The 18,982-nt window shown below is 43.0% G+C and overlaps 1 long non-coding RNA gene across 1 annotated transcript in view; it reads right to left on the bottom strand.

The window, feature by feature from the left end:
• Positions 1–8,249: 8,249 nt before the first annotated feature.
• The window catches only part of LOC129862479 (uncharacterized), an 84,806-nt gene continuing 74,073 nt past the window's right edge, over positions 8,250–18,982 (bottom strand). The window contains exon 4 of the long non-coding RNA XR_008760771.1: positions 8,250–9,467. This is a non-coding gene — a long non-coding RNA (uncharacterized LOC129862479). The remainder of the gene's footprint in view (positions 9,468–18,982) is intronic.

The raw sequence follows: 18,982 nt of genomic DNA, 5'->3' as shown, positions 1-18,982 counted from the left end.
GTGGGTTATACAATCCGGAGAATACATTTGCATATTATGACTTTAGATTCATAGTCCTCACTATACTACGTGACAATAGATGCTAAGGAAATGATGACCTTGCAATGGTCAAAAAGAAGAAACAGATTAGAACTGGACTGGTTGTATTTGTGTGGGAGGAAAGATGAATAAACTGAGCAATATAAGCATTTAAAAAAATAACTGCCTCACATTCGATATGATTTACAATTAAATTGCACTCTGGTAATGATTATTTATTTTCTAAACCTAAAGAATAACAAATAGTAAAGATGGGCTTTGCAAACATAACCATGACCTTTGACCCCAAAAAATGGAGGTCTCGTTCTAGTTGCTCAGAGACCATGGCCCCCATTCTTTAGACCTGTGGTAAATCCACGGAAACGTTTGATCAACGTAGGCATTGTCTGACCCTGCTCTCCAAATGAGCATAATTATTCTACTTCACAGCCAAGCTTCACTGTACTGATAGAACTGGTAGGGTAATGCAGCATCCATGGATCCCCCTCACATTGGTGGTCTTCAGAATGTAGCTATTTGCTTGTTTTTAATAATTCATTTAGTTATTATAACAATATTAGCTAAGATTAAATACACACACATTGCTCATTACCTTGGGAACACAGCCCACCAAAAGCTAATTTCCTGTTGAAGAAGACTGAGTAACCCCCATTGACCTCCAGATATTCTCATTACCATGGCCCAACATTGAAGAGGAAATCAGGCTTATTGAGCTAGCTAGCTTCCTCAGCCTCAGCTTCAGCTGGAGCTACAGCCATCACAGCCCACTGCTGATTCATGAGCCAAACAAACCTCCTCTTTTAATTATTATGTATTTATTTTCCCTAACAAATCACTTAAGCAACAAGGTTATGGGAAACATTTAGACATAAAAAATGTATATCAAGTGGGAATCAGAGTAATGGTGCCTTCTGCTTAATAGGGAGAGTCTTTGACAGATGGAGGAAAACAAGTTTTGGTCAAAATCCTTTTTTTGTGCATTTGAACGGGATATTTTGAAGTTGGTTACTTATTTGATGATTACTATCATCTGGTTTTCTCACAAACCGTTTCATGAATATTGCATACAGTAAATATTTTCAAAGAAACGTCAAAATGGTCGCATGACTTTGGAGTATGTGACTAATTTATCTAATCCCTTTCCTTCTTAAAAGATGTCCCAGTGGAATACTACCTACCTATCATTATAAAAGGATGGTTTCCTTTCCACACTGTACATATCCAGCCATTATGGTGGACTGGAAGGCCCTCTCTCCCCACCACAAAGATGCTGAGATATATCCATGTCAATAATGCCGTTGGACGGAGGAGCAGCCTAAGTGAGTCTGTCATAGCAATTATGAAGAACGGTGAGGACTATCAGGTCTTCCTTCAGCTCGCGCAGAGGCACACTAATCTATATACTGGACATAAAGAGTCTCCTGAGCACAGGAATATTGAAAATGCATACAGTACTTTATCTACCTAAGCGCTGGCTGAGGAAAACCAAATGCATTGTATGTCATGAAATAATGTATTACAAACACGTTATCAGTGTGACCTATGGTCAAATTGAGTTGCCATATTTGATAATCTAGTTGGTTTATGTCAGAACCTGAATAAAGGCTACCAGCTCAGTGGTTAATAAGGCAAATATATTGTTCTTGACAGGGAGAAGATGTGAAAGCTGCAGACCCATCAGCACTCTTATAAAGCAGCCAGACTTCTTTTCTTCTTTCATCCTCTGTTGACAGATGTCGCAGCAGAATAATGGTTTCTAAAAATATAACAAATAATCTTGAAGTGTATAAATAGCACTTCTAACTTATGAGTTATGACTGTGAGAGAAGAATTAGACTTGGTTGAAATCATTTGCATTCTAGTTTAAATAGGCAGAAAAATGTCTAACTCCATGTCACTGTCAATAATCTTTAGTAATGGACTTGACAGGTACAAAGATGATATTCCAAACACAGTCCATTATCTAGAGTTTGTGAGTTACCTCACACAGACAGTTGGACTCTATGAAACAGGAGTCAGGCAGCAGTAATTGCAATGTGTTTTTGCATGGACTTCTCCGATGAAGCGGAGCCAGTTCACAGTCATTTGGTTCAAAATGGTAACATAATGCAATAATGTTTTGGAGGCAGTTGTTTTGATTGGGAAGGGATACCCACTAAAACTGCAGTTACAAAGTGAGAACATAATATTAGTGTCCATCATTCGAGGTAGCTAACAGGGTCTCGGTTTCAGCTTTTCGGAAATCAAATTAATCCGCCAGACATCCAATTTGCGTTTTTATTTAGTCAAATGTACTGCTGCTGCTGCTTCAAATGCTGTGGGGCAGAACAACCTGGACTCAGGGATAGACGTGACATAATAAACAAAAATCGGGGACACCAAAATTAGTATGATATGTTACGTTTGCTATGGTATGTACTGATTTGTGGATGTACATCATCCATTTCGTATGATACACTATATATACAAAAGGATGTGGACACCCCTTCAAATAAGTGGATTAGACTATTTCAACCACACCCGTTGCTGACAGGTGTATATAATAGAGCACACAGCCATGCAATCTCCATAGACAAACATTGGCAGTAGAATGGTCTTACTGAAGAGCACAGTGACTTTCAACGTGGCACAGTCATAGGATGCCACCTTTCCAACAAGTCAGTTTGTAAAATGTTTTCCCTGCTACTGCTGCCCCAGTCAAAGTCAAAGTCGTCGGTTGCCTGTCTTCGGTTGCAACACTCACTACCGAGTTCCAAACTTACTCTGGAAGCAACATCAGCACAATAAGTGTTCGTCGGGAGCTTCATGAAATGAAGCATGAAACAAACCTAAGATCAACATGCGCAATGCCAAGCAGCGGCTGGAGTGGTGTAAAGCTCGCCGCCATTGAACTCTGGAGCAGTGGAAATGCGTTCTCTGAAGTGATGAATCACGCTTCACCATCTGGCAGTCTGACGGATGAATCTGGGTTTGGCGGATGCCAGGAGAACACTACCTGCCCGAATGCATAGTGCTAACTGTACAGTTTGGTGGAGGAGGAATAATGGTATAGGGCTGTTTTTTATGGTTCGGGCTAGGCCCCTTAGTGCCAGTGAAGGGAAATCTACAGCAGACAATGACATTCTAGATTATTATTTGCTTCCAACTTTGTGGGGAAAGTTTGGGGAAAGCCCTTTCTTGTTTCAGCATGACAATGCCCCCGTGCACAAAGCGAGGTCCATACAGAAATGGTTTGTCGAGATCGGTGTGCAAGAACTTGACTAGCCTGCACAGAGCCCTGACCTCAACCCCATCGAACACCTTTGGGATGAATTGGAACGCCAACTGCGAGCCAGGCCTAATCGCTCAACATCAGTGCCCGACCTCACCAATGCTCTTGTGGCTTAATGGAAGCAAGTCCCCGCAGCAATGTTCCAACATCTAGTGGAAAGCCTTCCCAGAAGAGTGGAGGCTATTATAGCAGCAAAGGGGGGACCAAGTCCATGTTAATGCCCATGCATTTGGAATGAGATGTTCGACGAGCAGATGTCCACATACTTTTGGTCATGTAGTGTATGTTATGAATTACAATTCGTATGATATGTTACAAATTACAATTCGTATGTTACGAATTACAAATTGTTGAGGCTAACGTTAGCTAGGTGACTAGGTGGCTAACGCTAATGTTAGTTAGGTGGCTAACATTACCTAGGCTAGGGGTTAGGCTTAGGGGTTAAGGTTAGGGTTGAAGCTAGTCAGGATTATTAAGATTAGCATTAGCGGAAGGGTTAGCTAACATGCTAAGTAGTTGAAAAGTAGCTAAAAAAAGTACAAAGTAGTTGCAATGTTGCTAATTAGCTAAAATGCAAAAGTTGTCTGTAATGAGATTCTAAAATGCAACATTTGGGTTTCTAGACGTTCACGTTATACGTCCACCTATCCACCCCGACCAACCACCCTCCTTTTGTTTATGCTTTAAGTAAACTTCGGTCTTATGTAACCAAACCAAACGTAACATATCATACTAATTTGAGTGTCCCAGATTTTAGTTTGCTATGTCTATGAGACCAGGCTGGGCAAAAAGAGAGAGAAGCAATTCAATCCCATATCCATTCTCCAGAATATTACAAAGTGGTGATCAGTCAGTCATAAGGACCACATAAGGAGAGAGACTCTACGAGTCTGATATAAATAATATATTTTCATTCAATTTCCTCATTAAAAATCTTTGTTTAATGTCAATAAATCAGTAATAGTAGAGGGTGGTTTCCCAATGGTGAATGGGATTGTGAATTCACTAAGGTGAGCACCTAGTTCCTCCACAGTTAAATCATATCAGATGGGCTATTGACAGCATCCTGTCTATGGCTGAGCCATTGGAGGGTTGGCTATTTGCACATTGACTGATTGACTGTTTCTTAATAGACACATAATTGATGACAAAGACCTTCCAATGGAGTGTCACTTGCCAGAGCATTTGTGATAATTCACAGCCTGTCTAATTTTCTGTTGGACACAATCCCAAAGTAAAGGCTATGATGAGAAATATGAGCGCCCGGCAAGTGTTGTATTGGCTAGAGGAAATAGATTTGTAGCTTCACAAAATATCTTGATTGTGATTGAATCCAAATAAAAAAAAATTAAGTAACTACTCCTCACTAAATGCATGCCTGTATCTATCAAATTTACTAACACAAACAAAAACAGATTTAATGGTTTAGCAATTACGGAGGAGGTGGTTGGGTACCTATACATTCTATACGTGGAAAAGACAAACGTGGGGAGTGCAATATGCTGCATCTTGAACTTCAAACCCCAGTAGCATTATTCATGAGCAGTAATATTACAAGCTGTTTTTCTTCATTCCAGGCCTTGGACAATGTTGATGGATAGTCATTTTCACATGGCGGTTTGTTTGCCTTATTTATCTACTTTCCTGTCTGACATATTGCATATGCACCACATCATCTCCTCCATCAGAGAGAGAGAGAGAGAGAGAGAGAGAGAGAGAGAGAGAGAGAGAGAGAGAGAGAGAGAGAGAGAGAGAGAGAGAGAGAGAGAGAGAGAGAGAGAGGAGAGAGAGAGGAGAGAGAGAGAGAGAGAGAGAGAGAGAGAGAGAGAGAGAGAGAGAGAGAGAGAGAGAGAGAGAGAGAGAGAGAGAGAGAGCACTTGCAAGAGGCTGTAGTGATAATAGCAGGGACATTTAAAGAAGACGGTGGAAAAAACACCCCCGTGATCCACAAGCATTTCATAAAGGCTCTGCTTTTCAAACCAGCTGCTCCAATGATTTTTTAACATCTATTAATGCAGAATTACTCAAATTACAAGCCTTCTTTGCACCAAGGCCCCCTTCCACTGCCCGTGTGAGATGGTGCACACCTCTGGGAACCAATCATAGCCCTCCCAGCCACCGGCAGCAGATGTAAGCAATTTACTTGTGATTTCTTCATATTCAGTGTGAGACGAGCTCCTGATGACCCCCGACCCTGGAGCCTGCAGGATTCTAACCCTATCAAATTAAAGCTCTCTGCTCACTTATTCCCCAGCGCTACTCCGGTGCTAAGCAGCCATCTCGCTGCATAGCAACGCCGGTCGGGCGTGCTTGCTCATAGGCCCTGCCTCATCAGCCGCTATTAGGGAAAATATACAGTGCTCTAATTGGATGAGATTCAGCTAAGGAAGTGCAGTTAAAGGTCATTTTCCACCGTGTGTCTTCTGCTCTTCAGAATAATTTCTGTGTCCTCCGTCTTTGGGAGATGTTAAACAATAGGGCTAAAGTTACAATCCTTTCTCTCTCCTCCTGACAGAGAGTGGCAGCGGCCGTGATGAAAGGAGAGTCCTAGGAATCATGTCAACAACATGGCGAGGCCCTGACTGTTGGTGCTCTGTGCCGACTGCAGATCTCCTCCTCTGTACTGCTCAATGTCCTGGTGCCCACGGCCACGACCTTGTCGTTAGCCAATTTCATACATTTGCAAATGGCTCGAGGAGGCCGCCTCCTCTTCTAATCAGCATTCTTTTTGCTGTAATCTTTCTTATCAGTGTCAATTTCCAAAGGATGCACTTTAGTGTATTTTCGGACACAGATTCTACATCACAGAATTAAAGGCCTTCGATGAACTACATGCTAACAAGATGCTAACAAATATCAACATTATGAGAAACTAATGGCTGTGTTTGCTTTCACATAGCCACCATCATGACAGGCTGAGAGAGTTTTTCAGGCCCCACACTATTATAATAGCTAGCTAGAAGATGGAAATCTACTTGGACATTACCATTGATTTTTCTTTCCTCTTCATTCTGTTAATAGGCCGTCCCTATGGTTTCAGAGATACATCTTTTCTGGAAATCAATATTTTTTTCAATCTGTTTTCCAGGGAAACGTGTATCACTCAGCTTTGGTCCTGTAGATACATCACCTCAATTAGTATGATTTAATTTTGTCTGATTATCTAAAATAGATATTTACCAGACTTAATGGAAGCTTATCATACATAGCTAATATATGCTTTTCGATATGTTGTTAATTGATTAGCATAAACTATGTAACAATGGATAGCTTTGGTTACAATGCCGCTATAATCTAATCATGATCATCACAACATTTGCCAAAACAGGCCCTGAAGTAATGTTTAATTTTCAGTCGCTACCTGGGTGAAATATCATCCTGATGAAAAGCTTGGTTGCTTCAGGACTCAATCAGCCTGAGTAAATGCTGCAGTTTGTGTGGACTCATCTATGAGTGGGGGGCTTTAGAGGCTCCCTGTCAGCCAATTTTACAGCTGGAAGGGCAAAGGCCTTTTGAGCTCCACTGGAGAACTGAGGAGCATTCAGCGAATGAGAGGGTTGGGCCATGCAGTCCCACGGCTTCTCCCACCTTTTGTCCTGACTGAAAGGCTTTGCCGCCTGAAACGCTTCACTTGACAGCCCAGTGTTTGCTGTTGGACAACCTGATTAAAGCAGGCGAGACACACACACACACATACACAGCCCTAAGCCTATATACAGTATGACTTCCGCCACCCCCCAAGATACTGTATTTGCCCTTGTGGCTCGGGCGCTCTGAGAGAATGCAGGCGCCCATTGATCTGTGCCTGATAAAGCCCTTGGCATGGTGTGCAAGGTGCCTTATGTGCTTCATTCCGCTCAGGCGAGTCCATTTCAGAGAGCTGTGGCTGAGCTAATGTGGGCCCCACTGCGCCAGTCACAGCCTTTGGGACTGGGCCTAAGTGCTGTGAGTCCTGACGCTTTGCTCTGAAATTCTCTTGCGCGGCCAGAAGTGCAGCACTTTCACACGTCCTTTGGCAATTCCTTCAAGCTCTTCCCACCGAACGTCTGGACAGGTAGTTAGGTATAAGAAGGAAACAATAGATAAATGACATGGAAATGTATAAGCTGAAACTTTAGCGTCAGAATAAATGAGTGTTTGAAAGATCTCCCAAGCTTAATGGGGGAAAAGTAAACAACAAAGTAACATGGAACGTAGTAAAAGGTTAAACAAAACTCAGCGCTAGACAATAGTGAGGTACCACCTGTCCATCTATACAATCACCATGTCTCTTTTAAAGAGTGCTTTGTGACTGCTGAGCACACACTTCTGTCTGAGACATCTGACAGATGCTCTTTGAGGTCTATTGGCTTAGATCCTGCTGCCTGTCACCTTTCACATCTCGCTGGGCCCAGAGGTGACTCTGTTGCCATTGAGCTCCATACGTTATCGGCCCTAACACAATCGAATGCACGTTCAGCAAAAGGAGGTCGAAGAGGAGGCAGGCACTGAGGCGCCCTCATCCACAAAGAGGACCAACCCCTGTGACCTCTAGCACCTGAACCATGACCCTCATTTACAAGCAGGTTCCCTCTGCAACAACTGCATTTACACAGGGTCAGCTCAGATCTCTGTTCTCCAAACGGCTCTAAAAAGCAGAGGGATCATAATCATATAGTGTTCCCTGAGACCTGGGACATTGGTGCACACCGGTAGCATATGAGAGTAAGGTCAGGGCCCCGGTCTAGCAGAAAATACAGCACATTATTTGGACAACCCCACACATACAGACACACTGCAGTAAATCTATACACAACTATCATCTCAGCCTAATAGACAATGCATTGTCGCAAGCCTCTGAAGTATTAGTACAACAGTAACACCGTAAGTGGGAAAAATAAATAGTTTATCAGGTTCTCACAAACTCTTCAAATCAGAGACACCAGTTTTTCTTCTGGCCTTAAAATGTGATCATTTTTAATTTACATCCAAAATACTGTATCCAGCATATGTAAACATGATAAACCAAAATGAATTTATAATCGTGTTACTCAAACTAAACATCATTTATTTGAGATTATCAACTGGCAACATTCCTTTTATCTTCTTCTTCTTCTTTTTATTTTTGTATTTGTAAGAAATCGCATCACATATTCTTTTGGACACAGTGAAACGTCTGAAATGTGATGTCACAGAGGAGTTCATTGTAGTTGATTGTGCCTTCTTGGCATACAGCTGTACTGAAACAGTGCCCTTATTGCTGAGACATCTCAATAAAAGTGAAAAAGAGGTATTTTTTGCTCTGACCTTCTGGCAGTACTAAATGGTCCTATTAGGGGTGACATAATGCACCATTTTATGGTTAATCAAATTCCCACAGAGGTCAAGAGTGGCAAATCAATCAGCCCTACAGCTGAAACTTGACAGATGTTGGCTAATTTTCATCTGCTTCACATTAAATGGATATTGTCTTAATATGTCAAATATTTAAAATTGTCATTACAATTTTCATTACCACACCCTTACAGTGAAACTGATTTCTGTGTTCCTGGAATATTAGTATGACATGACATTAGATGAAGATCCAACACAAAGTAAATGCTTTATAACTGTAATATTGGCAATATATACATTTTGTTCAGAGCACATGCTGTCTTTGTACAAAGACCAGTTAAATTCCAGAGGAAAAGACATCAATATTCTTGCAACATATTGTTTCACCTTGTATATTTCAGCTGAATACACAGCACATACTACACCTGTCAACTGACAACTACACTCTCATAATACACTTATATGGAAAGAGAGTTGGAGAGAAAGACGGAGAAGGAATGAGAAAGAGATGCAGACAGAGCGATTGAGTGAGTAGATAGAGAGAGACAGAGACAGACCAAGTGAATAGAGAGAAAGAGGCAGGCAGAGATGGAGAGGTCACAGCGACCGTGTGATGGTCGCTGACACGGGAGTTCAGCCGGCGGTCAGGGGAAGCGGTTGAAGATGAAGGAGCCACACAGGCCAGGCTCTGTGTGCAGGTGCCCCCTTGCTGCCCCGCGCGCTTTCATCCCCCATCCACTCCCACATCGCCCCGCCAGCCATCCACCAATCAGGGCACAGGGGGGGCGGCGGCCCAGCGGGGCCACATCAAAGCTGTCTCTCGGTGAGAGGCTCAGGGCTGAAGCTGGCACAACACAGAGGAGCACAGAAGAAAGCAGGGACGGCCAGTTAAAAAACGGGAGTCCAAATGGACCCTTTCTTGCAGAAGGGCACCACCAGAACAAAACATTTCATTCTCTTCACAAACCAGCATTATGCCAGCCTTGCACCCCAAAACCCAGACATTTTTCTCACTGCCTTGAGCCAATGGCCCCCTTGAGTGTGTGAACAAGAGGGCTAATTTAATAAAGAAAATCCAATCTTCCAGTTTGGAGGAACAAAGTTAGATTTGAATGAGTACAATATGTTCCCTTCTTTATTTAAAAAAAAGATAATTTCATAGCTGAAATCAAAGCATTGGAGAGACTGCTTTTCAGTGGGGGCGTGGAGACTCAGACTCCGAATTTCATTTTCCCTTCAAATCTATTCAGACATAGTATTTCCATAGAACAGAGACAACAATAATACATACTTGGTAATCGAATGTGGCTTAGGACCAAACCATGTTTCTTTAAGTGGGAAAAAATGTATCAAACAGACCATAATGACAGAAAATAAATTCATATAACAATACTTTTTAAAAAGTAAAACAATTACTAAAACTAAAAAAATGTTAAGTCACTGTGAAGTTCTTGTTGATTATCAATAATGAGCTCAAACTCTGATTAGCAGTGCACTTTAGATACTTTAAATGAAGAGGGTAAAAAAAATGACTCAAATGTATTGTATTGTGAACAGTATGTTCTATGTTAGAACTGAGTGGTGCAGTGTTCTAAGACACTGCGTCGCAGTTACTAGCTGTGCCACTAGAGATCCTGGTTCAAGTCCAGGCTCTATCGCAGCCGGCCGTGACCAGGAAACCCATGGGGCAGTGCACAATTGGCCCAGTGGCGTACGGGTTAGGGGAGGGTTTGGCCGGCAGGGATGTCCTTGTCCCATTGCTGTCTAGTGACTCCTGTGGTGGGCTGGGCACAATGCACGCTGACATGGTTGCCAGGTGCACAGTGTTTCCTATGACACATTGGTGTAGCTGGCTTCTGGGTTAAGCGGGCATTGTGTCAAGAAGCAGTGTGACTTGGTTATGGGGGGAAAAAGTAAAAAAATATCTAAAATAGAACTGATTATGTGACTCCCAATCAAATAGGTGGGAGACTTAATGTGCCATGAAACTACAGAGCGAAAGTCTGCTTTGCCTGTTTTCCAACCTTTTCTAGCATGAGAGTGAATTTAAAAAAATGAAATATGTCGCCAGCTACAAAATAAATTATAGCTTTTAAATAGGCTCCGTCATGAGACTATGCGAGACCCAAATGCAGACACAGGAGGCAGATGGTTGGAGTTTAAGATGTTTAATAAATTCAAAGGCAATAGGCCAGAGAATGGTCGTGGACAGGCAAAAAGTCATAACCAGATCAGAGTCCAGGAGGTACAGAGTGGCATGCAGGCTCGAGGACAGGCAGAATGGTCAGGCAGGCGGGTACAGAGTCCAGAACAGGCAAAGTCATAACCAGATCAGAGTCCAGGAGGTACAGAGTGGCATGCAGGCTCGAGGACAGGCAGAATGGTCAGGCAGGCGGGTACAGAGTCCAGAACAGGCAAGGGTCAAAACCGGGAGGACTAGAAAAAGGAGAAAAGGTAAAACAGGCAAAGCAGGAAAACGGGAAAAAACGCTGGTAGGCTTAGACATACAAGACGAACTGGCACAGAGACAGGAAACACAGGGATAAATACACTGGGAAAAACAAGTGACAAATGGAGGGGGTGGAGACAATAACGAGGACAGGTGAAACAGATCAGGGTGTGACAGGCACATTCTTCTCTTCTCCTCTCCCCTGTAACTCTTCCCGAGGTCCTTAGTGTACAAGAGAAAGTAGTGCACTATTTTCTGTCAATATACCTGGTAAAATAATGGTTATAAACAACTCTAAGGGAGGCCTTATAAGAATTCTCCCAAATTCTTTTTGATATTTTCCCAAATTATGTTGTTTTTTATTCTTAAAATAACAATTGCTCATAGAGAAACAACTAAATTGGATGTTCTGAGTTCATGTCAATGCTTAAATCACATCAGAATACATTATTTTTTTGGTTTGGAAGAAAACTAACACATTTAGATTTTTTTGTGTAATTCCCCTTTATTTGTGCATCTAGTGAAGCCTCGTTAACACTACCCATAAGCACTCCGTTAAGTTGGGCCAGATGTCATTTCAATGGGGACGTCCACAACGGAGTGGAAAAGCAACGCCCCCTTGCGGTTCAAGGCTCCGTTGCGAAACGGACGCCGCATACTTTTATATTTTTCTAATTTTGCAACGTCTTCAGTCAGCCAGAGTCCGTCGAAGAACAGGAAGTTACCAAACCACAGAACAAGATGACAATGTGGTTTTATGGTTGGCTATATTGGACAGCTAGCAAGTTGTAAACATTTATCCATTCCTGGAAGTGAGTACTATTTTAATAGTAATGTTAAATAAGCTGTTAAGCTAGTTATATTATATGACTGTTTCCTCGAGTTTCAATTATTTGTGATGGTAATGACATTTATTATTGATGATAATTATTAGGTGGAAGTCGCTAGCTACAATGGTATCTTCAACCTAGCCTAGCTTTACATCACAATGTAAACGGGGCATGACAAATGTGCCATCTAATGTGTCAGTCTAGCGATGGTTCTGTACTGCTGCTGCTCATTTTATTGCAAATGATATACTTACTCATTATATACTTCTGCCATGTAAGGCTACTTTTCAGTTAACATTTAATTAAGAAGGTTTTGGGAAAGTATTTCTGTCAACCCACAAGACGGTTATCACATAAACTGGCTACGTGATAGACAACGTGTGCACCACACACAGACAGACAAGACGCAATATTAATTGGCAGATATTGTTAGGTTTGTCTTTTTAAGCCAATAGTGGCTAACCAGGGACGGGATGATGTAAATGTTGCATTGATTAGATAGTAGCTGTGGGAGCTTGTGGGGTCTGATACTTGTGAGATTTGTTTATGAGTTTGTGGTGGAACATGTGAAAATTGCATGTACTTTCAGAACTGTTTGGCGAGCTACTCATAGGTGGGCTGCGAGCTACTGGTAGCTAGTGGTAGACCTGTTGGAGACCCCTGACTAGGGAGTATCCAACTAACTAAATGAATAGGAATAATGACTGAAGCACTGTTTCAAACATAGACAATGTTTTATAACTTGATTTCAGGTAAAGCTAAAAGCTACAAGCAATTGCACACTCTAACAATTATGAAATTAATAGGTGACAGGTACAAACAAGATCTTATCAAATTGTTGTGATTTTGGACAATCAAGCCCATGCTTGATGAGGTATCCCTGCCTTTATGCCGCATTCTCCCACAGTATAACCCTTCATGCTCTCTCCAAACATGTGACTTTCAATATGAGCGCTTTCACATTGAGTCGGTCTTTCAAAATGAGAAGCACCCCTGCACTAGACAGAAGCAGACTGAACAAATGCATGAGCTCTACAAAACAAGTGTCAAGACCCTCAGTGAGTATGATGCACAATCTAGTGAGCTCTTGCATGTAAAGGAAAATAATGGGTTCCTATGGTAGAAGATGCAGACACCCATGAGTGAGCGTGACTAAAGAAGGACAATGAAGTGGTTCCTCACCACACAGTAGATTACATGAGGCAGGCAATGAAAAACAAAACAACAGATATCCAATTATGTGCCACAACAGAGAAATAAAGAACCATTTGTCTGTACAATAATAATCGTTTAAGGATTCGCTTCTTCCCTACCCTTATGGTGCAGTAGCTAAGTCAATTGAGCAAAATGTAACCAAAAAATACAGAGGGACAAATGCTTACTCTTACTTAATGAGCATCTTTTGTTTTTGCCAAATGCAATTCATTCCCATCTTTTTCCCTAATGAAAGCAAACAAGCCTGTGATCAATACTGAACACAACAACAAAATCCCCAAGTGACTGAGTGCTAGCTAGGGTGAGCTGGAGAAATGGGTTTCACAGACTGAACTCATGATCCACGCATGTTTTGTGTCGTATCAATAGTGTAACCTTCAATGCATCTTCAAGTCAAGATGCATGAATTTAAGCTCTCTCTTGAGTGTCCCATAAGGCAAGAAAACATGACATTTACCCAGGGCTCTGTGTACATTAGTTATGTAATGTCTGGAGACAGAGAACAAAGGCATAGCTTCCATTGTCTTTTGCCCCTGAAGTCACACTAGTATTGACTGACATTACTCATGTGGTAAAGACATACACCAATTACATCTGTCAAAGCATCACTTTGAGAAGCTAAGCCTACGGGGTGTAAAGTTGATCACTCGAAAAGCTAAGCCTACGGGGTGTAAAGTTGATCACTCGAGAAGCTAAGCCTACGGGGTGTAAAGTTGATCACTCGAGAAGATAATCCTACGGGGTGTAAAGGTGATCACTCGAGAAGCTAAGCCTACGGGGTGTAAAGGTGATCACTCGAGAAGCTAAGCCTACGGGGTGTAAAGTTGATCACTCGAGAAGCTAAGCCTACGGGGTGTAAAGGTGATCACTCGAGAAGCTAAGCCTACGGGGTGTAAAGTTGATCACTCGAGAAGCTAAGCCTACGGGGTGTAAAGTTGATCACTCGAGAAGCTAAGCCTATGGGGTTAGCTTCTCTTGTTTAATCACCAAAACACATGATATCTTTTCAATTTAGTCATTTCAACTACAAGTTAATCCAATAGCAAACAATGCAAGATGTGTTTCAAATCGCCGTTAGAAGTACTGCTGCTGAACGGAATATGCTACAGTACTGTAAATTACACAGTTTTCACATTAGGCAATACACTTACATTACCCAACAAAATCGACAGAAAATCTGAAATGTCCATAATATCTAACCAATGTATAATCAAAGGTGTGATCAATGAAGACATCCTCTACTGTCACGTTCTGACCCTAGTTCTTTTGTATTTTCTTTGTTTTAGTTGGTCAGGGCGTGAGTTGGGTGGGTTCTATGTGTTGTTTCTATGTGGGGTTTTCGTTTGGCCTGATATGGTTCTCAATCAGAGGCAGGTGTTTGTCATTGTCTCTGATTGGGAGCCATATTTAGGTAGCCTGTTTTGTAGTGTGCTTTGTGGGTGATTGTTCCTGTTATGTTGTTCATGTTCGTGTGTTCACTATTTCGGGACTGTAGCGTCTTCATTTATTTCGTTTGTTTATTGTTTTGTTCTTTCTTAAAAGTATTCGAAATAAATATGAATACTCACCACGCTGCATCTTGGTCTGACATTTCCTACTCCTCAGATGAGGAGGACGAAGACTACCATTACAGATGGTAGTCTTGCGATACCTGGAGAACTGGACTTGGGAGGAGCTATTAGACGGAAAGGGACCCTGGGCACAGGCTGGGGAATATCGCCGCCCCAAAGCAGAGCTGGAGGCAGCGAAAGCCGAGAGGCGGCGGTATGAGGAAGCAGCACGAAAGCGCGGATGGAAGCCTGAGAGGCAGCCCCCCCCCCCCCCAAAAAAAAATGTATTGGGGGGGCCACACGGGGAGTGTGGCTAAGCCAGGTAGGAGACCTGAGCCAACTCCCCGTGCTTACCGTAAGGAGCCGAGGATGGAACCAGAGCCAGTCGGGGTGGAATTGGAGGTGAGCAAGGGGAGTGAAGCAGAGACAGTGAAGGAATTAATGGTGAGATTGGAGGAGAGAGTAATGAGGGAGTTGCTGTGTTGGTGCAAGAGGCACGACATCCGCCCGACGGAGCGTGTCCGGGATTTGATGTCACCTGAGTCAGCTCTCCATACTCGTCCTGAGGTGCGTGCTAGCCGTCTGGTGAAGACTGTGCCAGCCCCACGCACCAGGCCTCCTGTGCGCCTCCCTAGCCCTGCACGTCCTGTGGCACGTCCACACATCAGCTCTCCTGTGGCAGCCCCACGCACCAGCTCTCCTGTGGCAGCCCCACGCACCAGCCCTCCGGTGCCGGCGCCACGTACCAGGCCTCCTGTTCCTGCCCCCCGCACTCGCCCTGAGGTACGTGTTCCCAGCCCGGGTACCACCAGTTCCAGCACCACGCACCAGGCCTACTGTGCGCCTCCAGGGTCCAGTATGCCCTGTTCCTGCTCTCTGCTCTTCAGTCTGGAGCTGCCCATCAGTCCGGAGCTGCCCTTCAGTCCGGAGCTGCCCTTCAGTCCGGAGTTGCCTTTCAGTCCTGAGCTGCCCCTCAGTCCTGAGCTGCCCCTCAGTCCGGAGTTGTCCCTCAGTCCGGAGTTGTCCCTCAGTCCGGAGCTGCCCCTCAGTCCAGAGGCGCCACTCAGTCCAGTGGGTACTGTCACGTTCTGACCCTAGTTCTTTTGTATTTTCTTTGTTTTAGTTGGTCAGGGCGTGAGTTGGGTGGCTTCTATGTGTTGTGTTTCTATGTGGGGTTTTTGTTTGGCCTGATATGGTTCTCAATCAGAGGCAGGTGTTTGTCATTGTCTCTGATTGGGAGCCATATTTAGGTAGCCTGTTTTGTAGTGTATTTTGGGTAGCCTGTTTTGTCGATTGTTCCTGTTATGTTGTTCATGTTCGTGTGTTCACTATTTCGGGACTGTAGCGTCTTTGTTTATTTCGTTTGTTTATTGTTTTGTTCTTTCTTAAAAGTATTCAAAATAAATATGAATACTCACCACGCTGCATCTTGGTCCGACATTTCCTACTCCTCAGATGAGGAGGACGAAGACTACCATTACATCTACAATCATTCATGCAAAGAAAGCATTTTATTCTTAAGATATAATTGCAACACAGCTGTACTGTATGTGATCAAATGTAAGAAATTAAATTAATCAATCAAAATTAATGAAAATAAAACATAACATTAATTAGCATGAATTAATAGCATTAATTTGCATCAAAGCCTGTCTTGAACATTTGGCCATACATTCTCATCCACATCACAGTGAATGTCATTGTTTATGCACCGTGGGAAAAACCTTTTGGCATGGCGAATCTAAACTTGACATTGTTCTGCATTGATGTCGTCACTTGCCTCATCCATGGCCAGAAGGAGGGTGGCACGCTCATGGGGATGGCGATCGTACACCTTCCACCACCATGATGAGGAAAGGAGTGTATGAGGGAAGGTATAGGATCACAAATTGGGGATAGGTATGAAACCATACCTGAACTACCTCTGCATGGTGGAACCTGACATTGTTCCACACAATGACATAGGTGACCCCATCACCTTGACAGGCCTGCTCAATTTCATTAAGAAACACAATGAGGTATGCAGCGTTGTAGGATCCAAGTAATGGCCTATGTCCTACCACACCATCCAGAACGCCGCAGCCCGTCTGGTGTTCAACCTTCCCAAGTTCTCTCACGTCACCCCGCTCCTCCGCTCTCTCCACTGGCTTCCAGTTGAAGCTCGCATCCGCTACAAGACCATGGTGCTTGCCTACGGAGCTGTGAGGGGAACGGCACCTCAGTACCTTCAGGCGCTGATCAGGCCCTACACCCAAACAAGGGCACTGCGTTCATCCACCTCTGGCCTGCTCGCCTCCCTACCACTGAGGAAGTACAGTTCCCGCTCAGCCCAGTCAAAACTGTTCGCTGCTCTGGCACCCCAAAGGTGGAACAAACTCCCTCACGACGACAGGACAGCGGAGTCAATCACCACCTTCCGGAGACACCTGAAACCCCACCTCTTTAAGGAATACCTAGGATAGGATAAAGCAATCCTTCTGACCCCCCCCCCCCCCCCTAAAAGATTTAGATGCATTATTGTAAAGTGGCTGTTCCACTGGATGTCATAAGGTGAATGCACCAATTTGTAAGTCGCTCTGGATAAGAGCGTCTGCTAAATGACTTAAATGTAAATGTAAATGTAAATCTTCAGAGATAGCTGCACACATGGAGATGTCCACATTGTCGAGGCAATTTGACGGTCGCCCGTTGGCCGATGAGGTTCCGCCCATGGTGCCGAGTTTGGCCAGGTTGAGGCACTTTTCATCAACAAAGATTTACTTGTGATGGTTCACAGCAGCATCAAGCACCATCACCATCTAAACATATATTTTGGTTAGTTATTTTTACAGTATAGTTCCAATATGATATTGTCAAATAGCATGTGAATCAAATAGTAACAGTAATACAGTATATAGTGCTATACCTGAACATACTCGGATCGCAGTTATTTCACCCGGTTGTTGTTTCTCTCAAAAAGGCACCAAGTAAATGTGTTTTATAGATACCTGGTGTCTCTTCAAAAGGAGGGAGATTGTTGGTAGGCTGATGGATGCAACATTGGCAAAGGTGTCATGGTTCAACTCAATGGCCTTACCACATACATTTTCCCTGACACTGAAAAAGTACTCGTTACATTTTGAATGCTTAGCAGGACAAGAAAATGGTCCAATTCACACACTTATCAAGAGAACATTCCTGGTCATCCCTACTGCCTCTGATCTGGCGGACTCACTAAACACTAATGCTTCAATTGTAAATGATGTCTGAGTGTTGGAGTGTGTCCCTGGCTATCTGTAGATTGAAAAACAATAACATTGTGCTATTTGGTTTGCTTAATATAAGGAATTTGAAATTATTTATATTTGTACTTGTACTTTTACTTTGATACGTAAGTACATTTTAGCAATTCCATTTACCTTTGATACTTAAGAATTGTAACGTCTGCTTCCAACTCACACTCTCAAACACATAGATCCCCTGAATGCAGCTCACTTCCCAGCTCACACTCTCAAACACATAGATCTCCTGAATGCAGCTCACTTCCCAGCTCACACTCTCAAACACATAGATCTCCTGAATGCAGCTCACTTCCCAGCTCACACTCTCAAACACATAGATCCCCTGAATGCAGCTCACTCTCCAGATCTCAATCACCTGAATTCTGATCACATGTTCACATACCTGTATGTCATTTACACACACTATTTAGTTCAGTTCTTCGCACCCCATCATTGTGAGGTATTGTTTGTTTTGATACACATTCTATGTGTTATTTCCATATTAGTCCTCCTGTGTATCGTAGTTTTTGGCCATTCTCACTAACGATGCCTTTTTGCCTATTCCCTGCCTGTACTTTTGCCTATCAGATTTCCTGTCATCAACCTCTTGCCTGATCTCCCGGACTATGCTATTAGCCTTTTCCCTGCTTGTACTGTTAACTTTTCGGAGTCCCTGTGTATGACCTTCTGCCTGCCCCTGGAGCCAGCTACCTGCCTCCTCCTGTGGTCCTTTACAAATAAACCCCTGCGCTTAAAAACCAGCACTCTGTCTCCCATCGTACTCATTACAAGTGTATTTAAAACCAAATACTTTTAGACTTCTACTCAAGTTGTATCTTACCGGGTGACTTTTACTTGAGTAATTTTCAATTAAGGTATCTTTACTTTTACTCAAGTATGACAATTGGGTACTTTTTGCACCACTGACAATATGTAATTTACTGTAAATGTAATGGAAAAGCATAGTGCATATCTTGCAGACTTAATGGTTTTCTTGGCAAAATGTTCTCTTTTCAGATTGGGGTGAACTAATCTGGCAGCCTCTGCCATGGTAA

The sequence above is a fragment of the Salvelinus fontinalis genome, chromosome 9 (assembly GCF_029448725.1).
Source record: "Salvelinus fontinalis isolate EN_2023a chromosome 9, ASM2944872v1, whole genome shotgun sequence".
Classification (NCBI taxonomy): domain Eukaryota; kingdom Metazoa; phylum Chordata; class Actinopteri; order Salmoniformes; family Salmonidae; genus Salvelinus; species Salvelinus fontinalis.
The sequence above is the reverse complement of the archived record's forward strand: the minus strand, read 5'-3'. Positions and strand labels throughout refer to the sequence as shown.